Below are 27,483 nucleotides of genomic sequence, written 5' to 3' on the forward strand. Positions count from 1 at the left end.
TAAGTAAATCACAAATTACACTACAATGCCTTGTCTCTTTCTCACCCCCTTCTTCTCTTTCTTTCAGAATTTTCTGACATTTTGGTTCCTCCCTAATACTTCCTTTTTCTTCTTCTGTTCCCTAGCATCCGACTTGTTAGCAGCCCTTCTCACAGCACTATGGTCTGACAGACAACAGGTAGAAGGAGTAAGATGCCAGAACCGTGATGATACTCAGAACACCTATGTAGTATTATTTGATGGATGCCAAAGGAGAGCTATCCAAAAGCCAGCCCTTGTAACAGAGAGAGAAATTCCCACATTTTTCATTCAGCCAGGTACAAGCATTAAAGGTCTCTGTTAAAATAAGAGAATCCATTACAAAACTGAGATCATTAGACTTTCTTTGGTGATACAGCAAAAATATGTGTGAAGGGGACCCAGGTTAGGAGAGTTTTGTGGAATAATAAAGGCTACAAATGTCTAGAGGTAGAGATACCTAGGAAGGGCACGGAGGGGGATAGGGTGTAGGCACAAGTTTCCTGAGGCCGACAAAGAGATGTCAAAAACCAGCAGATAGGCAAAGAAAAAGGGCAGCCCCGATTAGCATAGCTTGGCATTTTCAGGATAGCTGACCCGTTAAACAGCAGGAATCTGTAAAGTTGAGTTTTAGCTTGGGGTAGAGAGGATGGTTGAAAAAAACTGATGGACCCCAATCTTGTTCTAGACCATTTGACAGACCAGCATCAATTATCAAGTACCACCTAACACTTGGCCTCTGTGATGCCAAATGGCACATAAGCCTCTCTCCTCATTCACAGTCTATGCACCTGAAATTCACTCACTCCCGGTACAACATGAAAATAGATTGAAAAGATGTCCCTTTCAGAATTCAAAGCAACTGAATTATCTCAATGGAATCTTCAGTGCTGAGCTGGTGTCACGATAATGTGACATGTACAGTCACATTAATTCCATTGAATTATCTTCAATGGAATTCAAAGCAACTGAATTATCTTCAATGGAATCTTCAGTGCTGAGCTGGTGTCACGATAATGTGACATGTACAGTCAATCATACAATCTAAGTTGTAGTTTGGGCAATCACAATAGTCCCTGGAGTTTTAATTTTTGTACTAGCACTCAATTCAATTCAACCCATAAATAAGAGATTTCAAGATGTATATAAGTATAAATAATTTGTACTGATGCATGGGGAGCAAGGAAATGAAGCAGAAGGCTGCCTGGAAAACTGAGACTAAGAAAGAAGAGGTGTTCACAGTGACTGAGACAAGCAGAAATTGACTAAACTGGAATGTTTGTATTTTGGCTTCTATAGTAAAGAAAATTATCTTACAAAGTGCTGGACTTCATCTGGGTGCTTAGAAACTATGAAAAGGCATGTTTACAAGTCAAATATGAGGTGTCACAGAAGGGCAATGAACTTGTCCCCCAAAGGAGGAACACAGAAATACTGAAACTCTGAGCAAAGTGGAACCATATTTTAAGGTTTCATTCTACAATGTCCACAGAATTAAATCCCTTAGCCTGTATCTGTCAGACACCTATAACACCTAGTCACTTCTGTGAAGAGTTCAAACCAGTTGTTTGATTTTGTGTAGATTAAAAACAGTCAGACCATTTCACACATTCTACAGGTAGTTTATGCTGCTGGCAAGACAGAACCTTCAGATGATCCTTACAGGTGGCGCTGAATTAAAGTCATTGCCAACTTGGTTTTACTCTTTCCTGGAAAATAAGGAAATTGCTAATACATCTTTAGTTTGAGAAAAAAGGCCACTTTTATGTTGGTCATGAGCTTCAGGGGATTAGACAGAATATGTAGTGAGGATGGCACAAATAAGACTAGTATAGAAAGCGAGAGAAACAGGGTATGTTAGCCAGGAGAGGAAAAAAAAAAAACTTTCCTTTTTTAATGAAAATTTAATGTTGGAGGGGGAAAAAAAAGTTGGTGTTCCTCTTAACAGGAACTGACGCTTCCTTCAGTCAAGTCCCAGGACATTCAGTTTTGTAAAACAGGCAATACCATACATAAGACAAAAAAAATGTTGCAGCAGAAATTTTTAAATTCTTTGAAGATTTTTGACTGCCAAAATGTTGTTATTAGTGGGTGGGGAAGCTAAGAAGCAACATTAGTAATTCTCCAATCATTTCTTTCACATTTGAAAAATAAAGTTCTCAGTAAACCAATCACTGTCTCTTGCAATGATTCAAAAGGATAGTCGGGGCGCCTTGGTGGCTCAGTGGGTTAAGCCTCTGCCTTCGGCTCAGGTCATGCTCTCAGGGTCCTTTGGATCGAGCCCTGCATCAGGCTCTCTGCTCATCAGGGAGCCTGCTTCCTCCTCTCTCTCTGCCTGCCTCTCTGCCTACTTCTGATCTCTGTCTGTCAAATAAATAAATAAAATCTTAAAAAAAAAAAGGATAGTGTACATCATGACATCAGCTAGGTAGAAGTCACCAGAAATAGTCACTGGAAGCACACACAAGTATCAGAAAGATTAATATCTATTAACTACCTACGTTGGACTATTTGTTACCAACAAAAGCCTCATAGAAAAGTCTAGCATTATCTTGATGTTTCAGTGTAACTTCAGCAACCATCTGGAATACTGTAATTGCTATGACACCGCTTCTGGGTACAGCAAACAGCACAATCATTAAAAAAAATTTCACTTCAAATATCTTCCTGGAAGCTAATAAATTTTACAGCAGTTTCAATCCTTCCTCATTGCAACAAAGAAAAACTTAGTTTCAGACAAATTAAAAGTAAATTGATTGCCTAGGGGGAATCTATTTGAATATCACTTTTACGTGTTAGAAATCTTTTCTTCTAGAACTTTAGAGGGAGGGAAGGAGGAAGTGGGGGAGGAAAGGAATGAATGAATCTTGGATAAGGGAATGAGACAGATGATTGAGATAGTGTGAAATGGAAAGAAGTCAGTATATGAGAAAGACAAGCTATAGCAACAGAGGGAGACTGAAAGACAAGAAAAACCATTAAATCCTTGTTTGCAAAACCAGGTAGAAAACAACTTAAAATAAAATGCAAATGTGTCATTGAGGTGCAGGCCTAACATTTGTGCTCAAATTTATGAATAATAACTATGAATAATGAATACCAAAATTGATGGGATCAGACACCACCTTCTATGTTTACTTGTCATTATCCATCTTTCATGGACAATGCTCAGTTTTATTATTTTGCTCTTTTCCTTAGAAATACTCATAATTATTCTTTTTCCAAGTGTCCATTTAATCATACTAGTAGAAAGCAAGTTCCATTTTTCAGGGTGCTGCCGCAAAAGCAATTAGACAAATTCAGAAGTGAAACCAGTTAATCTATTCTTTGAGGAAGTTTGATCATTTGAAGGCATCCTATGCTTGTCCTGCTGCTCTTATTAGGAAGAAAAAGTCCTTTACACCTTTAGCCCATAACAGTTAATGTTTAACCCCCTGGCCCTTAGCTTATCCAACTCTCCATTGAAAGAAAAAAATCTTTGCTCCATCTGAAACATCAAAGAACTCTGGGAATCTCTTTGGGCCACAGCTGTGAGGGCTTTTTCTGAGGTGGCTCAAACTCTGAATTATAAGAGTAGCAGAAGGCTTTTTGGTTGAGATGACAGGGGTTAAGACACTCTGATACAGGTCTAGTAAAATCTGTGCACATACTGACACATAGTGAGCCTAGATTAAAGCACAAAAACAGATCACACACACACATGTGCGCATGTACACACACACACACACACATTCATACACATGCATGTGCACATACCACCACCAGTCCTCATCATCCTGAATACTCATTTCCATTCACAGGTTAAAACAATGGAGGATTATATGTCAATTATTTCTCAATAAAGTTGCAAAAAAATCCATGGAACAAATCAAAAGATTATTAAAACTAGTCTGGTAAAACTTAAATGCTCTGCCCTTTTAGTACAGATCATGTATCTTTACAGCCTTGGGATAATCTGTTTTTCCAGAACGTTACATCTCCTGAACTCCATTATATTGCATTTGCCCCTTGTCGGATAAAACGCCAATCTTTCATGACTGGGTCTGCAAAACATGTACCTAATGAAGGAATGTCATGCTGTGGTTAGAGAAGCCCTGAGAAATCTAGTTCTATGTTCAGAAAACAAGAAAGGACTGAGAGTAGAGAATTTAAAGCTTCATTCAAGCCTACATGATTTCTGTTTTCTGAGATTCCGATCTGGCAGTTACAGAGGGGAAGGGTGCAGACTCATTTAATATAAGAAATTGGATTCTAGCATAGAAATATTCTAAGAGTAAACTGAACTTATTAATCAAAGAAAAAGACTTCTTTCGCCCTAGAGCTTTCTTATCCTCTCAATTCCACTCTGCAATCTTTTTATTTGCTTCTATCGGTTAGTGAACAGAAAATGATTTGGCTTGTTATTAAAACTGCAGATAGGAGTCAAGATGGCGGAGAAGTAGCAAGCTGAGACTGCTTCAGCTAGCCGGAGATCAGCTAGATAGCTTATCTAAAGATTGCAAACACCTGAAAATCCATCGGCAGATCGAAGAGAAGAAGAACAGCAATTCTGGAAACAGAAAATCAACCACTTTCTGAAAGGTAGGACCGGCGGAGAAGTGAATCCAAAGCGACGGGAAGATAGACCCCGGGGGGAGGGGCCGGCTCCCGGCAAGCGGCGGAGCAACCGCGCACAAAATCAGGACTTTTAAAAGTCTGTTCCGCTGAGGGACATCGCTCCAGAGGCTAAACCGGGGCGAAGCCCACGCGGGGTCAGCGTGGCCTCAGGTCCCGCAGGGTCACAGAAGGATCGGGGGTGTCTGAGTGTCGCAGAGCTTGCGGGTATTGGAACGGGAAAGCCGGCTACAGAGACAGAGCTGACAGTAAGCTCGCAGCTCGGGGTTACCTTGAACCGGTCGCAGGCTCGGTGAGCTCGGAGCGCGGCCGGAGGTCAGGCAGACGGGAGTGACTGGGCGCTGTTCTCTGAGGGCGCACTGAGGAGTGGGGCCCTGGGCTCTCGGCTCCTCCGGGCCGGAGACCAGGAGGCCGCCATTTGTATTCCCGTCCTCTGGAACTCTACGGAAAGCGCTCAGGGAACAAAAGCTCCTGAAAGCAAACCCGAGCGGATTACTCACCCCGGCCCCGGGTAAGGGCGGTGTAATTCCGCCTGGGGCAAAGACACTTGAGAATCACTACAACAGGCCCCTCCCCCAGAAGATCAACAAGAAATCCAGCCGAGACCAAGTTCACCTACCAAGGAGTGCGGTTTTAATACCAAGGAGAGCAGCAGAATTCCAGAGGAGGAGAAAGCCAAGCACGGAACTCATGGCTTTTTTCCTGTGATTTTTTTTTAGTCTTGCAGTTAATTTAATTTTTTCTTTTTCATTTTTTTTTTCTTTTTTTTTTTTTTTTTCTCGCCTTCGGGTAAAATTTTTTTTTTTTTAACTGTTACCTTTTTCTTTTTTAACGATTTTTTACTAGTTTATCTAATATATATATATATATTTTTTTTTTTTACATTTTTCTTAGGTGTTTTCTTTTTTTAAAATTCTTTTCTTTTATTTTCTTCTTTTTTTTTTTTTTTCTTTTTTCTCTCTTCCTTTTTGAACCTCTTTTTATCCCCTTTCTCCCCACTCACGATTTTGGATTTCTTCTAATTTGGTTAAAGCATATTTTCCTGGGGTTGTTGCCACCCTTTTAGTATTTTACTTGCCCCTTCATTTACTCTTATCTGGACAAAATGACAAGACGTAAAAATTCAACACAAAAAAAAGAACAAGAGGCAGTATCGAAGGCTAGGGACCTAATCAATACAGACATCGGTAATATGTCAGATCTAGAGTTCAGAATGACAATTCTCAAGGTTCTAGCCGGGCTCGAAAAAGGCATGGAAGATATTAGAGAAACCCTCTCGAGAGATATAAAAGCCCTTTCTGGAGAAATAAAAGAACTAAAATCTAACCAAGTTGAAATCAAAAAAGCTATTAATGAGGTGCAATCAAAAATGGAGGCTCTCACTGCTAGGATAAATGAGGCAGAAGAAAGAATTAGTGATATAGAAGACCAAATGACAGAGAATAAAGAAGCTGATCAAAAGAGGGACAAACAGCTACTGGACCACGAGGGGAGAATTCGAGAGATAAGTGACACCATAAGACGAAACAACATTAGAATAATTGGGATTCCAGAAGAAGAAGAAAGTGAGAGGGGAGCAGAAGGTATACTGGAGAGAATTATTGGGGAGAATTTCCCCCAATATGGCAAAGGGAACGAGCATCAAAATTCAGGAGGTTCAGAGAATGCCCCTCAAAATCAATAAGAATAGGCCCCCCACACCCCGTCACCTAATAGTAAAATTTACAAGTCTCAATGACAAAGAGAAAATCCTGAAAGCAGCCCGGGAAAAGAAGTCTGTAACATACAATGGTAAAAATATTAGATTGGCAGCTGACTTATCCACAGAGACCTGGCAGGCCAGAAAGAGCTGGCATGATATTTTCAGAGCACTAAACGAGAAAAACATGCAGCCAAGAATACTATATCCAGCTAGGCTATCATTGAAAATAGAAGGAGAGATTAAAAGCTTCCAGGACAAACAACAACTGAAAGAATTTGCAAATACCAAACCAGCTCTACAGGAAATCTTGAAAGGGGTCCTCTAAGCAAAGAGAGAGCCTACAAGTGGTAGATCAGAAAGGAACAGAGACCATATACAGTAACAGTCACCTTACAGGCAATACAATGGCACTAAATTCATATCTCTCAATAGTTACCCTGAATGTGAATGGGCTAAATGCCCCTGTCAAAAGACACAGGGTATCAGAATGGATAAAAAAAACAAAACCCATCTATATGTTGCCTCCAAGAAACACATTTTAAGCCCGAAGACACCTCCAGATTTAAAGTGAGGGGGTGGAAAAGAATTTACCATGCTAATGGACATCAGAAGAAAGCAGGAGTGGCAATCCTTATATCAGATCAATTAGATTTTAAGCCAAAGACTATAATAAGAGATGAGGAAGGACACTATATCATACTCAAAGGGTCTGTCCAACAAGAAGATTTAACAATTTTAAATATCTATGTGCCCAATGTGGGAGCAGCCAACTATATAAACCAATTAATAACAAAATCAAAGAAACACATCAACAATAATACAATGATAGTAGGGGACTTTAACACTCCCCTCACTGAAATGGACAGGTCATCCAAGCAAAAGATCAGCAAGGATATAAAGGCCTTAAATGACACACTGGACCAGATGGACATCACAGATATATTCAGAATATTTCATCCCAAAGCAACAGAATACACATTCTTCTCTAGTGCACATGGAACATTCTCCAGAATAGATCACATCCTCGGTCCTAAATCAGGACTCAACCGGTATAAAAAGACTGGGATCATTCCCTGCATATTTTCAGACCACAATGCTCTAAAGCTAGAACTCAACCACAAAAGGAAGTTTGGAAAGAACCCAAATACATGGAGACTAAACAGTATCCTTCTAAAGAATGAATGGGTCAACCGGGAAATTAAAGAAGAATTGAAAAAAATCATGGAAACAAATGATAATGAAAACACAACGGTTCAAAATCTGTGGGACACAACAAAGGCAGTCCTGAGAGGAAAATATATAGCGGTACAAGCCTTTCTCAAGAAACAAGAAAGGTCTCAGGTACACAACCTAACCCTACACCTAAAGGAGCTGGAGAAAGAACAAGAAAGAAACCCTAAGCCCAGCAGGAGAAGAGAAATCATAAAGATCAGAGCAGAAATCAATGAAATAGAAACCAAAAAAAAACAATAGAACAAATCAACGAAACTAGGAGCTGGTTCTTTGAAAGAATTAATAAAATTGATAAACCCCTGGCCCGACTTATCAAAAAGAAAAGAGAAAGGACCCAAATAAATAAAATCATGAATGAAAGAGGAGAGATCACAACTAACACCAAAGAAATACAAACTATTATAAGAACATACTATGAGCAACTCTACGGCAATAAATTTGACAATCTGGAAGAAATGGATGCATTCCTAGAAACATATAAACTACCACAACTGAACCAGGAAGAAATAGAAAGCCTGAACAGACCCATAACCAGTAAGGAGATTGAAACAGTCATTAAAAATCTCCAAACAAACAAAAGCCCAGGGCCAGACGGCTTCCCGGGGGAATTCTACCAAACATTTAAAGAAGAACTAATTCCTATTCTCCTGAAACTGTTCCAAAAAATAGAAATGGAAGGAAAACTTCCAAACTCATTTTATGAGGCCAGCATCACCTTGATCCCAAAACCAGACAAGGATCCCACCAAAAAAGAGAGCTATAGACCGATATCCTTGATGAACACAGATGCGAAAATACTCAACAAAATACTAGCCAATAGGATTCAACAGTACATTAAAAGGATTATTCACCACGACCAAGTGGGATTTATTCCAGGGCTGCAAGGTTGGTTCAACATCCGCAAATCAGTCAATGTGATACAACACATCAATAAAAGTAAGAACAAGAACCATATGATACTCTCAATAGATGCTGAAAAAGCATTTGACAAAGTACAACATCCCTTCCTGATCAAAACTCTTCAAAGTGTAGGGATAGAGGGCACATACCTCAATATCATCAAAGCCATCTATGAAAAACCCACCGCAAATATCATTCTCAATGGAGAAAAACTGAAAGCTTTTCCGCTAAGGTCAGGAACACGGCAGGGATGTCCATTATCACCACTGCTATTCAACATCGTACTAGAGGTCCTAGCCTCAGCAATCAGACAACAAAAGGAAATTAAAGGCATCCAAATCGGCAAAGAAGAAGTCAAATTATCACTCTTCGCAGATGATATGATACTATATGTGGAAAACCCAAAAGACTGCACTCCAAAACTGCTAGAACTTATACAGGAATTCAGTAAAGTGTCAGGATATAAAATCAATGCACAGAAATCAGTTGCATTTCTCTACACCAACAGCAAGACAGAAGAAAGAGATATTAAGGAGTCAATCCCATTTACAATTGCATCCAAAACCATAAGATACCTAGGAATAAACCTAACCAAAGAGACACAGAATCTATACTCAGAAAACTATAAAGTACTCATGAAAGAAATTGAGGAAGAAGACACAAAGAAATGGAAAAATGTTCCATGCTCCTGGATTGGAAGAATAAATATTGTGAAAATGTCTATGCTACCTAAAGCAATCTACACATTTAATGCAATTCCTATCAAAGTACCATCCATCTTTTTCAAAGAAATGGAACAAATAATTCTAAAATTTATATGGAACCAGAAAAGACCTCGAATAGCCAAAGGGATATTGAAAAAGAAAGCCAACGTTGGTGGCATCACAATTCCGGACTTCAGGCTCTATTACAAAGCTGTCATCATCAAGACAGCATGGTACTGGCACAAAAACAGACACATAGATCAATGGAACAGAATAGAGAGCCCAGAAATAGACCCTCAAATCTATGGTCAACTAATCTTCGACAAAGCAGGAAAGAATGTCCAATGGAAAAAAGACAGCCTTTTCAATAAATGGTGCTGGGAAAATTGGACAGCCACATGCAGAAAAATGAAATTGGACCATTTCCTTACACCACACACAAAAATAGACTCAAAATGGATGAAGGACCTCAATGTACGAAAGGAATCCATCAAAATCCTTGAGGAGAACACGGGCAGCAACCTCTTCGACCTCTGCCGCAGCAACATCTTCCTAGGAACAACGCAAAAGGCAAGGGAAGCAAGGGAAAAAATGAAACTACTGGGATTTCATCAAGATCAAAAGCTTTTGCACAGCAAAGGAAACAGTTAACAAAATCAAAAGACAACTGACAGAATGGGAGAAGATATTTGCAAACGACATATCAGATAAAGGACTAGTGTCCAGAATCTATAAAGAACTTAGCAAACTCAACACCCAAAGAACAAATAATCCAATCAAGAAATGGGCAGAAGACATGAACAGACATTTCTGCAAAGAAGACATCCAGATGGCCAACAGACACATGAAAAAGTGCTCCATATCACTCGGCATCAGGGAAATACAAATCAAAACCACAATGAGATATCACCTCACACCAGTCAGAATGGCTAAAATCAACAAGTCAGGAAATGACAGATGCTGGCGAGGATGCGGAGAAAGGGGAACCCTCCTACACTGTTGGTGGGAATGCAAGCTGGTGCAGCCACTCTGGAAAACAGCATGGAGGTTCCTCAAAATGTTGAAAATAGAACTGCCCTATGACCCAGCAATTGCACTATTGGGTATTTACCCTAAAGATACAAATGTAGTGATCCAAAGGGACACTTGCACCCGAATGTTTATAGCAGCAATGTCCACAATAGCCAAACTATGGAAAGAACCTAGATGTCCATCAACAGATGAATGGATCAAGAAGATGTGGTATATATACACAATGGAATACTATGCAGCCATCAAAAGAAATGAAATCTTGCCATTTGCAACAACATGGATGGAACTAGAGCGTATCATGCTTAGCGAAATAAGTCAAGCAGAGAAAGACAACTATCATATGATCTCCCTGATATGAGGAAGTGGTGATGCAACATGGAGGCTTAAGTGGGTAGAAGAATAAATGAAACAAGATGGGATTGGGAGGGAGACAAACCATAAGTGACTCTTAATCTCACAACAAACTGAGGGTTGCTGGGGGGAGGGGGTTTGGGAGAAGGGGGTGGGATTATGGACATTGGGGAGGGTATGTGATTTGGTGAGTGCTGTGAAGTGTGTAAACCTGGTGATTCACAGACCTGTACCCCTGGGGATAAAAATATATGTTTATAAAAAATAAAAAATTAAAAATAAATAAATAAATAAATAAAAAAAAAAAAAAAAAAACTGCAGATAAAATAATCAGCTCTGGCAAAATGCAAACGGCGCCTAGCTGAAGAGCCAAGGATCATCATCTGCTCATGTATTAAGACATGGCACAACTCCTTTATTTATCCTAATGGTCTTGGATTGGAGGCAGGGGGTAGAAAAAAATTGGAAAGGAGAAAAGAGCAGGGCAGATGCAGAATTATATTTTAAATCTCCTGCTGACATTCAAAGAGCTCTCTCCTGTTATTAATCACACACACACACACACAACACAGAATTGCAATGCTGACAGCTTCCTGGATAAGATGCTTATAAAGGACAGTAACTAACAAACAAGGACACTGACAAATGATTTTATTCTCCTGGGGAATCTCTGTCCCCCTTCTTCCAGAGTTCATGCAAACTGAAAAGTTTATATGTTCAACGCCCTGTTATCCATTCCAATATGGGACGTCAGCAGTATTTCAACAAAGAAACCACTCATGAGTAATGATTTTACAGGAACAAGAGTGGGAAAATGAACTGTTTGAAATGAGTCTAATTCCTTGTGTGACGGCTAATAAAAAGAAACATCTGAACACAGTGCTTGAGAAGCATTTTTGTATTGTTCAACAGACTGAAAATAATAGTCTTTTTTCTGGTCTGCATTACCATAAATAACAGCCTTCCCTTCTGGTCATCTGTGTTTATAGAAGGAATAAAGATTGATACAAAAGTTCGCCTTTCTTCTGCACCACCCAAATAGACACAGATTGTCCAGATGATTTTTTTTTAGCATACATAAACCAACTTTTATTTTAAAAAACAAAACTAATCAGAGTATCTAAATGTTTCAGAAATTACTTGGGAATTGTGAGGAAGCCAGAGAATTTCCTAGGTAGTTCTCTGAAAGGTTGTTTGGAGTGTGAAAGGGGTCGCTTACATCTTGCCTTTGTTTAAGGAAGCCCTTGAACTCTCTTTTTTTTTAAATAATTTTTTTTATAAACATATATTTTTATCCCCAGGGGTACAGGTCTGTGAATCACCAGGTTTACACACTTCACAGCACTCACCAAAGCACATACCCTCCGCAATGTCCATAACCCCACCCCCCTTCTCCCAACCACCCTTGAACTCTCTTGAGAGGAAATCTTCCATCTGTTCAATTTACTTTCTCCTGACCACACCCTGAAGACTTTCCAGGGTTGGGGAAGAGCAAATTATTATGCACTAGATAGTGTAAGTGTAATCCACGAACTGTAGGTTGTCAGTTCCCCCAGTGCATTTAAGATGGAATTGCCTTTACAACATTTCAACATAGTCCCAGGCACTGCATAAAGGAAGGTTCCCCTGGAGTTCAATGGACCTTTTATTCCCACCTATAAATAAGAAGTGCTCTCATGAATTAATTCATATTCCTCTTTTCTCATCTCATTTCCCTTTTCTCCATTCCATAGGATTCAGCTTATTTCTGCCATGCCCAAAATAGCCTTGTCTTAACCATTCAGTTCAGACTCTCTTCCTCCACCTTTGTAGCCTTTCCTCGTCACATCAAATCTTTCTGCCTAGAAACTCACAACTCCAGGGAAGCTACAGGGAGGCAATCAGAAACAAGAGCAGCCACCAAGTCTGACAGAAAATCCACCAATATGGAAAAAATCTGTTCTCTGGGACATTTCCTCCTTCCCACCAAGGAACCTTCAGAATAAGCCTAATAATTCGGGGTGGGGGGCTCCAAATATGAGAAACAGCTGTGTCTCCTTCTGGAATGTTCTCAGCAAGGTATTTTACCAGCACCCCTTACAAGAAAAACTTGGAGAGGAATATTAACTGTACAACTACAAACATAGTCTGCACACCCTATAATAAAGAGACCACATTTCCCTATTAGGAGGGTAAATTGTTAATTTTTGTTAGAAAATAAAAATTAAAAACTTGCAATTCCCTCAAATTCTAAAGAAGTTGCCATGAATTTTACGTCTGCCCCCAAAAAACCAACGGGGTATTCAGTAAACTACTGAAGGATTTGCTCACTGGAAATTCATAGTCTAATGTAACACTGTTCCTCTCCTGTTCTTCACGTTAATATCATTGGGCCATCAGCCAAAGCCTAGAGAAGTAAGCTTCATCTTGGTGAACTGGAATCTCTAGTGTCAGATACAGTCATAGTGACTAATGGGAACTAGAGCTTGCCAAAATCTATAGCCTCCCTGTCTGTTCCATCCATCAAATACGCTTAGAAGTCCCATGGCACAAGCCCAGCAGTCTACAGATCCCAATCAACTATCAATAGCTTAAGTGTAAGTGATTGTAGATGAAGTCGAAGCCAAATGTGTTCCATTTTCAGTTGCAGGAATTCCAGTGCTATTATGTTTCCAGTGCTATCATGGCACCCACAGGGTTCATGCCTAACGAATTGGACAAGAAGCCAGGATCTAAGTGTTATAGGATGCTCTGCACATGTTACAGTTACAGCATTCAGCATAGCACTAATAGGCATCCTAGTCTTGAGTTCCAGGCATGTCACATGGACCATACTGAAAGGCCTACCTGCTCCCTGGTTAGATGTGATGGAAGACATAGGGGTTCCCATATGCCCTGCTGCTAGTATAGAGGCCCCTTTATGTCTCTTCAGATTCCCACAACTTCAGATTCCCAGAACAAAGAAATGTATGTGTTTATATCATGGCCTAGAACTCTATAGCAAGTGTCTTGCTTCCCTGACATCCCAATATTGCACTGAAAGGTAATTTATTAAATTTTCCTCCCCATCCTATTCTTGAACACTTCCCATATGATCCAAACTCAGTACTCGACCACACCAGCTTTTCTTCCCAAAACAGAGGCTTTCTATTCTGCAAAAGGATATTGTGTCTCAGAGACACTGCTTTAAAAAGGAGTTGCTCAGGGAGGAGTCAAGATGGTGGAGAAGTAGCAGGCTGAGACTACTTCAGCTAGCAGGAGAACAGCTAGATAGCTTAACTAAAGATTGCAAACACCTGCAAATCCATCAGCAGATCGAAGAGAAGAACAGCAATTCTGGAAACAGAAAAACAACCGCTTTCTGAAAGGTAGGACTGGTGGAGAAGTGAATCCAAAGCGACGGGAAGATAGACCCTGGGGGGAGGGGCCAGCTCCCGGCAAGCGGCAGAGCAACGGAGCACAAAATCGGGACTTTTAAAAGTCTGTTCCGCCGAGGGACATCGCTCCAGAGGCTAAACCGGGGCAAAGCCCACATACAGTCAGCGTGGCCTCAGGTCCCGCAGGGTCACAAAAGGATCGGGGGTGTCTGAGTGTCGCAGAGCTTGAGGGTATTGGAACAGGAAAGCCAGCTACAGAGACAGAGAGGACAGTAAACTCAAAGCTCAGTGTTACCTTGAACTGGTCGCAGGATCGGTAAGCTGGGAGCGCGGCCGGAGGTCAGGCAGACGGGAGTAACTGGGCGCTGTTCTCTGAGGGCTCACTGAGGAGTGGGGCCGCGGGCTCTCGGCTCCTCCAGGACAGAGACCAGGAGGCCGCCATTTGTATTCCCGTCCTCCGAAACTCTACAGAAAGCGGTCAGGGAACAAAAGCTCCTGAAAGCAAACCTGAGCAGATTACTCAGCCCAGACCCTGGTAAGGGCGGTGCAATTCTGCCTGGGGCAAAGATGCTTGCGAATCATTACACCAGGCCCCTCCCCCAGAAGATCAACAAGAAACACAGCCAAGACCAAGTTCACCTACCAAGGAGTGTGGTTTCAAAACCAAGGAGAGCAGCAGGATTCCAGAGGAAGAGAAAGCAAAGCACGGAACTCAAGGCTTTCTCCCTGTGATTTTTTTAGTATAGAGGTTAATTTAATTTTTTTCATTTTCATTTTTTTCTCTTCTTCTGCTAAAGTTTTTTTAAACTTTTACCCTTTTCTTTTTTTAACGTTTTTTAACTAGTTTATCTAATATATATATTTTTTCTTTTTTATATTTTTCTTTATTTGTTTTCTTTTTTTAATTCTTTTCTTTTCTTTTTCTTTTTTTTCTTTCTTTCTTTTTGAACCTCTTTCTATCCCCTTTCTCCCACCTCACGATTTGGGATCTCTTCTAATTTGCTTAAAGCATATTTTCCTGGGGTTATTGCCACCCTTTTAGTATTTTAATTGCTCCTTTATATATTCTTATCTGGACGAAAGGACAAGGCGAAAAAATTCACCACAAAAAAAAGAACAAGAGGCAGTACCGAAGGCTAGGGACCTAATCAATACAGACATTGGTAATATGTCAGATCTAGAGTTCAGAATGACAATTCTCAAGGTTCTAGCCGGGCACAAAAAAGGCATGGAAGATATTAGAGAAAACCTCTCAGGAGATAGAAAAGCCCGTTCTGGAGAAATAAAAGAACTAAAATCTAACCAAGTTGAAATCAAAAAAGCTATTAATGAGGTGCAATCAAAAATGGAGGCTCTCACTGCTAGGATAAATGAGGCAGAAGAAAGAATGAGTGACCTAGAAGACCAAATGACAGAGAATAAAGAAGCTGAGCAAAAGAGGGACAAACAGCTACTGGACCACGAGGGGAGAATTCGAGAGATAAGTGACACCATAAGACAAAACAACATTAGAATAATTGGGATTCCAGAAGAAGAAGAAAGAGAGAGGGGAGCAGAAGGTATACTGGAGAGAATTATTGGGGAGAATTTCCCCAATATGGCAAAGGGAACGAGCATCAAAATTCAGGAGGTTCAGAGAATGCCCAACAAAATCAATAAGAATAAGCCCAAACCCCGTCACCTAATAGTAAAATTTACAAGTCTCAATGACAAAGAGAAAATCCTGAAAGCAGCTCGGGAAAAGAAGTCTATAACATACAATGGTAAAATATTAGATTGGCAGCTGACATATCCACAGAGACCTGGCAGGCCAGAAAGAGCTGGCATGATATTTTCAGAGCACTGAACGAGAAAAACATGCAGCCAAGAATACTATATCGAGCTAGGCTATCATGGAAAATAGAAGGAGAGATTAAAAGCTTCCAGGACAAACAAAAATTGAAAGAATTTGCAAACACCAAACCAGCTGTACAGGAAATCTTGAAAGGGGTACTCTAAGCAAAGAGAGAGCCTACAAGTGGTAGAACAGTAGGGAACAGAGACAATACACAGTAACAGTCACCTTACAGGCAACACAATGGCACTAAATTCATATCTCTCAATAGTTACCCTGAATGTTAATGGGCTAAATGCCCCTGTCAAAAGACACAGGGTATCAGAATGGATAACAAAACAAAACCCATCTATATGTTGCCTCCAAGAAACTCGTTTTAAGCCGAAGACACCTCCAGATTTAAAGTGAGGGGGTGGAAAAGAATTTACCATGCTATGGGACATCAGAAGAAAGCAGGAGTGGCAATCCTTATATCAGATCAATTAGATTTTAAGCCAAAGACTATAATAAGAGATGAGGAAGGACACTATATCATACTCAAAGGGTCTGTCCAACAAGAAGATCTAACAACTTTAAATATCTATGCCCCCAACGTGGGAGCAGCCAACTATATAAACCAATTAATAACAAAATCAAAGAAACACATCAACAATAATACAATAACAGTAGGGGAATTTAACACTCCCCTCACTGAAATGGACAGATCATCCAAGCAAAAGATCAGCAAGGAAATAAAGGCCATAAAAGACACACTGGACCAGATGGACATCAGAGATATATTCAGAACATTTCATCCCAAAGCAACAGATTACACATTCTTCGCTAGTGCACATGGAATATTCTCCTGAATACATCACATACTCAGTTCCAAATCAGAACTCAGCTGGTATCAAAAGATTGGGACCATTCCCTGCATATTTTCAGAACACAATGGTCTGAAGCTAGAACTCAACCACAAGAGGAAGTTTGGAAAGAACCCAAATACATGGAGACTAAACAGCATCCTTCTAAGGAATGAAAAGGTCAACCGGGAAACTAAAGAAGAATTGAAAAAAATCATGGACAGAAATGATAATGAAAATACAAAGGTTCAAAATCTGTGGGACACAACAAAGGCAGTCCTGAGAGGAAAATATATAGCGGTACAAGCCTTTCTCAAGAAACAAGAAAGGTCTCAGGTACACAACCTAACCCTACACCTAAAGGAGCTGGTGAAAGAACAAGAAAGAAACCCTACACCCAGCAGGAGAAGAGAATTCATAAATATCAGAGCAGAAATCAATGAAATAGAAACCAAAAAAACAATAGAGCAAATCAATGAAACTAGGAGCTGGTTCGTTGAAAGAATTAATAAAATTGATAAGCCCCTGGCCAGACTTATCAAAAAGAAAAGAGAAAGGACCCAAATAAATAAAATCATGAATGAAAGAGGAGAGATCACAACTAACACCAAAGAAATACAAACTATTATGGGAACATACTATGAGCAACTCTACGCCAACAAATTTGACAATCTGGAAGAAATGGATGCATTCCTAGAAACATATAAACTACCACAACTGAGCCAGGAAGAAGAAGAAAGCCTGAACAGACGCATAACCAGTAAGGAGATTGAAACAGTCATTATAAATCTCCAAACAAACAAAAGCCCAGGGCCAGACGGCTTCCCAGGGGAATTCTACCAAACATTTAAAGAAGAACTAATTCCTATTCTCCTGAAACTGTTCCAAAAAATAGAAATGGAAGGAAAACTTCCAAACACATTTTATGAGGCCAGCATCAGCTTGATGCCCAAAACAGACAAGGATCCCATCAAAAAAGAGAGCTATAGACCAATATCCTTGATGAACACAGATGTGAAAATTCTCACCAAAATACTAGCCAATAGAATTCAACAGTACATTAAAAGGATTATTCACCACGACCAAGTGGGATTTATTCCAGGGCTGCAAGGTTGGTTCAACATCCGCAAATCAGTCAATGTGATACAACACATCAATAAAAGAAAGAACAAGAACCATATGATACTCTCAATAGATGCTGAAAAAGCATTTGACAAAGTACAGCATCCCTTCCTGATCAAAACTCTTCAAAGTGTAGGGAGAGAGGGCACATACCTCAATATCATCAAAGCCATCTATGAAAAACCCACCGCAAATATCATTCTTAATGGAGAAAAACTGAAAGCTTTTCCGCTATGGTCAGGAACACGGCAGGAATGTCCATTATCACCACTGCTATTCAACATAGTACTAGCGGTCCTAGCCTCAGCAGTCAGACAACAAAAGTTAATTAAAGGCATCCAAATCAGCAAAGAAGAAGTCAAATTATCACTCTTCGCAGATGATATGATACTGTATGTGGAAAACCCAAAAGACTCCACTCCAAAACTGATAGAACTTATACAGGAATTCAGTAAAGTGTCAGGATATAAAATCAATGCACAGAAATCAGTTGCATTTCTCTACACCAACAGCAAGACAGAAGAAAGAGAAATTAAAAAGTCCATCCCATTGAAAATTGCACCCCAAACCATAAGATACCTAGGAATAAACCTAACCAAAGGGGCACAGAATATATACTCAGAAAACACTAAAGTGCTCATGAAAGAAATTGAGGAAGACACAAAGAAATGGAAAAATGTTCCGTGCTCCTGGATTGGAAGAATAAATATTGTGAAAATGTCTATGCTACCTAAAGCAATCTACACATTTCTTTTAAATTTTTTATTTTTTATAAACATATATTTTTATCCCCAGGGGAACGGGTCTGTGAATCGCCAGGTTTCCACACTTCACAGCACTCACCAAAGCACATACCCTCCCCAATGTCCATAATCCCACCCCCTTCTCCCAAACCCCTTCCCCCCAGCAACCCTCAGTTTGTTTTGTGAGATTAAGAGTCACTTATGGTTTGTCTCCCTCGCAATCCCATCTTGTTTCATTGATTCTTCTCCTACCCACTTAAGCCCCCATGTTGCATCACCACTTCCTCATATCAGGGAGATCATATGATAGTTGTCTTTCTCTGCTTGACTTATTTCGCTAAGCATGATATGCTCTAGTTCCATCCATGTTGTCGCAAATGGCAAGACTTCATTTCTTTTGATGGCTGCATAGTATTCCATTGTGTATATATACCACTTCTTCTTGATCCATTCATCTGTTAATGGACATCGAGGTTCTTTCCACAGTTTGGCTATTGTGGACATTGCTGCTATAAACACTCGGGTGCATGTGCCCTTTGGATCACTACGTTTGTATCTTTAGGGTAAATACCCAATAGTGCAATTGCTGGGTCCTAGGGCAGTTCTATTTTCACATTTTGAGGAATCTCCATGTTGTTTTCCAGAGTGGCTGCACCAGCTTGCATTCCCACCAACAGTGGAGGAGGGTTCCCCTTTCTCCGCATCCTCGCCAGCATCTGTCATTTCCTGACTTGTTGATTTTAGCCATTCTGACTGGTGTGAGGTGATATCTCATTGTGGTTTTGATTTGTATTTCCCTGATGCCGAGTGATATGGAGCACTTTTTCATGTGTCTGTTGGCCATCTGGATGTCTTCTTTGCAGAAATGTCTGTTCATGTCCTCTGCCCATTTCTTGATTGGATTATTTGTTCTTTGGGTGTTGAGTTTGCTAAATTCTTTATAGATTTTGGACACTAGTCCTTTATCTATTATGTCATTTGCAAATATCTTCTCCAATTCTGTCAGTTGTCTTTTGATTTTGTTAACTGTTCCCTTTGCTGTGCAAAAGCTTTTGATCTTGATGAAATCCCAATAGTTCATTTTTTCCCTTGCTTCCCTTGCCTTTGGCGATGTTCCTAGGAAGATGTTGCTTCAGCTGAAGTTGAACAGGTTGCTGCCTGTGTTCTCCTCAATGATTTTGATAGATTCCTTTCGAACATTGAGGTCCTTCTTCCATTTTGAGTCTATTTTCATGTGTGGTATAAGGAAATGTTCCAATTTCGTTTTTCTGCATGTGGCTGTCCAATTGTCCCAGCACCATTTGTTGAAGAGGCTGTCTTTTTTCCATTGGACATTCTTTCCTGCTTTGTCGAAGATTAGTTGACCATAGAGTTGAGGGTCTATTTCTGGGCTCTCTATTCTTTTCCATTGATCTATGTGTCTGTTTTTGTGCCAGCACCATGCTGTCTTGATGATGACAGCTTTGTAATAGAGCTTGAAGTCCGGAATTGTGATGCCACCAACGTTGGCTTTCTTTTTCAATATCCCTTTGGCTATTCGAGGTCTTTTCTGGTTCCATATAAATTTTAGAACTATTTGTTCCATTTCTTTGAAAAAGATGGATGGTACTTTGATAGGAATTGCATTAAATGTGTAGATTGCTTTAGGTAGCATAGACATTTTCACAATATTTATTCTTCCAATCCAGGAGCATGGAACATTTTTCCATTTCTTTGTGTCTTCCTCAATTTCTTTCATGAGTACTTTATAATAGTTTTCTGAGTATATATTCTGTGCCTCTTTGGTTAGGTTTATTCCTAGGTATCTTATGATTTGGTGTGCAATTTTCAATGGGATGGACTCCTTAATTTCTCTTTCATCTGTCTTGTTGTTGGTGCAGAGAAATGCAACTGATTTCTGTGCATTGATTGTATATCCTGACACTTTACTGAATTCCTGTATAAGTTCTAGCAGTTTTGGAGTGGAGTCTTTTGGGTTTTCCACATATAGTATCATATCATCTGCAAAGAGTGATAATTTGACTTCTTTGCTGATTTGGATGCCTTTGATTTCCTTTTGTTGTCTGATTGCTGAGGCTAGGACCGCTAGTACTATGTTGAATAGCAGTGGTGATAATGGACATCCCTGCCGTGTTCCTGACCATAGCGGAAAAGCTTTCAGTTTTTCTCCATTCAGAATGATATTTGCGGTGGGTTTTTCATAGATGGCTTTGATGATATTGAGGTATGTGCCCTCTCTCCCTACACTTTGAAGAGTTTTGATCAGGAAGGGATGCTGTACTTTGTCAAATGCTTTTTCAGCATCTATCGAGAGTATCATATGGTTCTTCTTCTTTCATTTATTGATGTATTGTATCACATTGACTGATTAGTGGATGTTGTGACCAACCTTGCAGCCCTTGAATAAATCCCACTTGGTCGTGGTGAATAATCCTTTTAATGTACTGTTGAATTCTATTGGCTAGTATTTTGGTGAGAATTTTCATATCTGTGTTCATCAAGAATATTGGTCTACAGCTCTCTTTTTTGATGGGGTCCTAGTCTGGTTTAGGGATCAAGGTGGTGCTGACCACATAAAATGAGTTTGGAAGTTTTCCTTCCATTTCTATTTTTTGGAACAGTTTCAGGAGAATAGGAATTAGTTCTTCTTTAAATGTTTGGTAGAATTCCCCTGGGAAGCCGACTGGCCCTGGGCTTTTGTTTGTTTGGAGATTTTAATGACTGTTTCAATCTCCTTACTGGTTATGCGTCTGTTCCAGCTTTCTATTTCTTCCTGGTTCAGTTGTGGTAGTTTATATGTTTCAAATATGATGCATCCATTTCTTCCAGATTGTCAAATTTGTTGGCATAGAGTTGCTCATAGTATGTTCCTATAATAGTTTGTATTTCTTTGGTGTTAGTTGTGATCTCTCCTCTTTCGTTCATGATTTTATTTATTTGGGTCCTTTCTCTTTTCTTTTTGATAAGTCTGGCCAGGGGCTTATCAATTTTATTAATTCTTTCAAAGAACCAGCTCCTAGTTTCATTGTATGTTCTATTGTTTTTTTGCTTTATATTTCATTGATTTCTGCTCTGATCTGAGACCTTTCTTGTTTCTTGAGAAAGGCTTGTACGGCTATATATTTTCCTCTCAGGACTGCCTTTGTTTTGTCCCACAGATTTTGAACCGTTGTATTTTCATTATCATTTGTTTCCATGATTTTTTCATTTCTTCTTTAATTTCCCGGTTGACCCATTCATTCTTTAGAAGGATGCTGTTTAGTCTCCATGTATTTGGGTTCTTTCCAAACTTCCTCTTGTGGTTGAGTTCAAGCTTCAGAGCATTGTGGTCTGAAAATATGTGGGGAATGATCCCAAACCTTTGATACGATGGAGTCCTGATTTAGGACCAAGGATGTGATCTATTCTGGAGAATGTTCCATGTGCACTAGCGAAGAATGTGTATTCTGTTGCTTTGGGATGAAATGTTCTGAATATATCTCTGATGTCCATCTTGTCCAGTGGTCACTTAAGGCCTTTATTTCCTTACTGATCTTTTGCTTGGATGATCTGTCCATTTCAGTGAGGGGAGTGTTAAGTTCCCCTACGATTATTGTATTATTGTTGATGTGCTTCCTTGATTTTGTTATTAATTGGTTTATATAGTTGGCTGCTCCCACGTTGGGGGCATAGATATTTAAAATTGTTAGATCTTCTTGTTGGACAGACCCTTTGAGTATGATATAGTGTCCTTCCTCATCTCTTATTATAGTCTTTGGCTTAAAATCTAATTGATCTGATATAAGGATTGCCACTCCTGCTTTCTTCTGATGTCCCATAGCATGGTAAATTCTTTTCCACCCCCTCACTTTAAATCTGGAGGTGTCTTCGGCTTAAAACGAGTTTCTTGGAGGCAACATATAAATGGGTTTTGTTTTGTTATCCATTCTGATACCCTGTGTCTTTTGACAGGGGCATTTAGCCCATTAACATTCAGGGTAACTATTGAGAGATATGAATTTAGTGCCATTGTGTTGCCTGTAAGGTGACTGTTACTGTGTATTGTCTCTGTTCCCTACTGTTCTACCACTTGTAGGCTCTCTCTTTGCTTAGAGGACCCCTTTCAATATTTCCTGTAGAGCTGGTTTGGTGTTTGCAAATTCTTTCAATTTTTGTTTGTCCTGGAAGCTTTTAATCTCTCCTTCTATTTTCCATGATAGCCTAGCTCGATATAGTATTCTTGGCTGCATGTTTTTCTCGTTCAGTGCTCTGAAAATATCATGCCAGCTCTTTCTGGCCTGCCAGGTCTCTGTGGATATGTCAGCTGCCAATCTAATATTTTACCATTGTATGTTATAGACTTCTTTTCCCGAGCTGCTTTCAGGATTTTCTCTTTGTCATTGAGACTTGTAAATTTTACTATTAGGTGACGGGGTTTGGGCTTATTCTTATTGATTTTGTTGGGCATTCTCTGAACCTCCTGAATTTTGATGCTCGTTCCCTTTGCCATATTGGGGAAATTCTCCCCAATAATTCTCTCCAGTATACCTTCTGCTCCCCTCTCTCTTTCTTCTTCTTCTGGAATCCCAATTATTCGAATGTTGTTTCGTCTTATGGTGTCACTTATCTCTCGAATTCTCTCCTCGTGGTCCAGTAGCTGTTTGTCCCTCTTTTGCTCAGCTTCTTTATTCTCTGTCATTTGGTCTTCTAGGTCACTCATTCTTTCTTCTGCCTCATTTATCCTAGCAGTGAGAGCCTCCATTTTTGATTGCACCTCATTAATAGCTTTTTTGATTTCAACTTGGTTAGATTTTAGTTCTTTTATTTCTCCAGAACGGGCTTTTCTATCTCCTGAGAGGTTTTCTCTAATATCTTCCATGCCTTTTTTGTGCCCGGCTAGAACCTTGAGAATTGTCATTCTGAACTCTAGACATATTACCAATGTCTGTATTGATTAGGTCCCTAGCCTTCGGTACTGCCTTTTGTTCTTTTTTTTGTGGTGAATTTTTCCGTCTTCCCATTTTGCCTAGATAAGAGTATATAAAGGAGCACGTAAAATACTAAAAGGGTGGCAACAACCCCAGGAAAATATGCTTTAACCAAATCAGAAGAGATCCCAAATGTGAGGGGGACAAATGGGATAAAAAGAGGTTTAAAAAGGAAGAAAGGAAATAAAAGAAAAAAAGAAATGAAAAGAAAAGAATGTTAAAAAAGAAATCGAATAAAGAAAAATATAAAAAAGAAAAAATATATATATATATAGATAAACTAGTTAAAAAACATTAAAAAAGAAAAGGGTAAAAGTTAAAAAAAAATTTTACCAGAAGGTGAGAAAAAAAACAAAAAATGAAAAAGAAAAAAATTAAATTAACTGCAAGACTAAATAAAATCACAGGGAGAAAGCCATGAGTTCCATGTTTTGCTTTCTCCTCCTCGGGAATTCTGCTGCTCTCCTTGGTATTGAAAGTGCACTCCTTGATAGGTGAACTTGGTCTTGGCTGGATTTCTTGTTGATCTTCTGGGGGAGGGGCCTGGTGTAGTGATTCTAAAGTTTCTTTGCCCCAGGCGGAATTCCACCGCCCTTACCAGGGGCTGGGCTGTGTAATCCGCTCGGGTTTGCTTTCAGGAGCTTTTGTTTCCTGAGCGCTTTCCGTAGAGTTCCGGAGGATGGGAATACAAATGTCGGCCTCCTGGTCTCCAGCCCGGAGGAGCCGGGAGCCCGGGGCCCCACTCCTCAGTGCACCCTCAGAGAACACTGCCCAGTTACTTCCGTCTGCCTGACCTCCGGCCGCGCTCCAAGCTCACAGAGCCTGTGACCATTTCAAGGTTAACACCGAGCTGCGAGCTCACTGTCGGCTCTGTCTCTGTAGCCGGCTTTCCCGTTCCAATACCGCAAGCTCTGAGACACTCAGACACCCTCGATCCTTCTGTGACCCTGCGGTACCTGAGGCCACGCTGATCCTGCGTGGGCTTCTCCCTGGTTTAGCCTCTGGAGCGATGTCCCTCAGTGGAACAGACTTTCAAAAGTCCTGATTTTGTGCTCCGTTGCTCCGCCACTTGCAGGGAGCTGGCCCCTCCCCCCGGGTCTGTCTTCCCGTCGCTTTGGATTCACTTTTCCGCCAGTCCTACCTTTCAGAAAGTGGTTGTTTTCCTGTTTCCAGAATTGCTGTTCTTCTTCTCTTCGATCTGCCGATGTTTCTTTGCAGGTGTTTGCAATCTTTACATAAGCTATCTAGCTGATCTCCTGCTAGCTGAAGTAGTCTCAGCCTGCTACTTCTCCGCCATCTTGTCTCCTCCAGCAATCTACACATTTAATGCAATTCCTATCAAAGTACCATCCATCTTTTTCAAAGAAATGGAACAAATAATTCTAAAATTTATATGGAACCAGAAAAGATCTCGAATAGCCAAAGGGATATTGAAAAAGAAATCCAAAGTTGGTGGCATCACAATTCCTACTTCAATCTCTATTACAAAGCTATCATCATCAAGACAGCATGGTACTGGCAAAAAAACAGACACATAGGTCAATGGAACAGAATAGAGAGCCCAGAAATAGACCCTCCACTCTATGGTCAACTAATCTTCGACAAAGCAGGAAAGAATGTCCAATGGAAAAAAGACAGCCTCTTCAATAAATGGTGCTGGGAAAACTGGACAGCCCCATGCAGAAAAATGAAATTGGACCATTTCCTTATACCACACACAAAAATAGACTCAAATTGGATGAAGGACCTCAACGTGCAAAATGAATCCATCAAAATCCTTGAGGAGAACACAGGCAGCAACCTCTTCGACCTCAGCCACAGCAACATCTTCAGAGGAACATTGCCAAAGGCAAGGGAAGCAAGGGCAAAAATGAACTATTGGGATTTCATCAAGATCAAAGCTTTTGCACAGCAAAGGAAACAGTTAACGAAATCAAAAGACAACTGACAGAATGGGAGAAGATATTTGCAAACGACATATCAGATAAAGGACTAGTGTCCAAAATCTATGAAGAACTTAGCAAACTCAGCACCCAAAGAACAAACAATCCAATCAAGAAATGGGCAGAGGACATGAACAGACATTTCTGCAAAGAAGACATCCAGATGGCCAACAGACACATGAAAAAGTGCTCCATATCACTCGGCATCAGGGAAATACAAATCAAAACCACAATGAGATATCACCTCACACCAGTCAGAATGGCTAAAATCAACAAGTCAGGAAATGACAGATGATGGCAAGGATGCGGAGAAAGGGGAACCCTCCTCCACTGTTGGTGGGAATGCAAGCTGGTGCAGCCACTCTGGAAAACAGCATGGAGGTTCCTCAAAATGTTGAAAATAGAACTGCCCTATGACCCAGCAATTGCACTATTGGGTATTTACCCTAAAGATACAAACATAGTGATCCAAAGGGGCATGTGCACCCGAATGTTTATAGCAGCAATGTCCACAGTAGCCACTCTGTGGAAAGAACCTAGATGTCCATCAACAGATGAATGGATCAAGAAGTAGTGGTATATATATACACAATGGAATACAATGCAGCCATCAAAAGAAATGAAGTCTTGCCATTTGCGACAACATGGATGGAACTAGAGCATATCATGCTTCGTGAAATAAGTCAAGCAGAGAAAGACAACTATCATATGATCTCCCTGATATGAGGAAGTGGTGATGCAACATGGGGGCTTAAGTGGGTAGGAGAAGAATCAATGAAACAAGATGGGATTGGAGGGAGACAAACCATAAGTGACTCTTAATCTCACAAAACAAACTGAGGTTTTCTGGGGGGAGGGGGATTGGGAGAAGGGGGGTGGGGTTATGGACATTGGGGAGGTTATGTGCTTTGGTGAGTGCTGTGAAGTGTGGAAACCTGGCGATTCACAGACCTGTACCCCTGGGGATAAAAATATATGTTTATAAAAAATAAAAAATTTAAAAAAAAAAAGAAGGAGTTGCTCAGGAAAATAGTTTTCCAATAGTCAGTTCTATTAGGAGTGAACCTATCCTACTGGCTTATCCCCAAATGCAACAGTATCCCAGTGCATTTAAAAGATAATGTTTTATTTTCTTCCTTGATCAGAACCATGTCCTGGCATTCACACCCAGTGGAAAGCCAACTAAACTAACTGCCTTAGTTTTAATTATAACTGACCTTCCCCAAGAATAACCTAAAGAATCTAAGGCATAGAAATCTGCTACTTCATCAGAAAGTCCATACCTTGGAGCTCGGGAATATGCATGCCCATATGCCTCTTTGGAGGTACAGAACAATTACTAGACAGAACCCGGACTCTGTGAATTGGATGATCCATAATATTTGTATTTGTGATGGAGAAACCACATTTTCTTCCACAATAGTTGCACGTATATAGTAAAAGTCTTTAGCATTATTGAGCTAGTCCTGATGTAAATGAATCTCAATGACAAAGCTGAGTCCAGATATCAGAACAAACTGGTCCTTTCTGAACATGGTATTTCTCTGCTCTTGCTTCTGCTCTTGATTCCAGAAAGAATCAAACTAAATATAAATGCAGCTCTAATTTTAATAGGTAATTTATTTTTTATTGTCATATTTAATATTTTGGGCTTTCTTATTTTGTCCAATGCCTTCCCTTTGTTTGTTTCCTAGCACCGTAACTGGAGCATATTGGAGGATAAGCTTTAGAGTGTCCTAACCCTAACCTAGTTCTCATTCCCCTACTGCTAAGAAGATATGAGAGAGTATAATTAACACCAGCTGCCCATTTTCACTTTTTACTCTAGGAGCTGAGCAAGCCACACACAGGGTGTGGACTGGAGTAGGTAGAAGAATGTCTGGCTCCAGCCCAGCCTTGATGGGCCTATCCCAAACTACAAGCCTCCATTACACAATACCTAAGTTCTTCAATCATGTTTACACAGCTGGAGCTGTGCAGACCTTGAAAACCATGCAAAGTACAGACTGGGTATAACTGCTCCCTGTTTCATTCTGGATTTAAATCTCTTTATAAATGAATAAGTGAATGTACTAAATTCCCAGTGTTGGGATAACAGCTACTGGGAAAGAAAAAGAAAGCT

General features: G+C 40.1%; 1 protein-coding gene across 3 annotated transcripts in view; it reads right to left on the reverse strand.

Annotated features, from left to right (window-relative positions):
• PCDH19 (protocadherin 19) overlaps window positions 1-27,483 on the reverse strand; it is a 143,431-nt gene that overhangs the window by 13,073 nt on the left and 102,875 nt on the right. The gene's annotated exons all lie outside the window — the stretch shown is intronic.

Source organism: Mustela putorius, unplaced genomic scaffold, assembly GCF_011764305.1.
Source record: "Mustela putorius furo isolate JIRA1106 unplaced genomic scaffold, ASM1176430v1.1 tig00000842_pilon_pilon_pilon, whole genome shotgun sequence".
In the NCBI taxonomy this organism is placed as follows: Eukaryota; Metazoa; Chordata; class Mammalia; order Carnivora; family Mustelidae; genus Mustela; species Mustela putorius.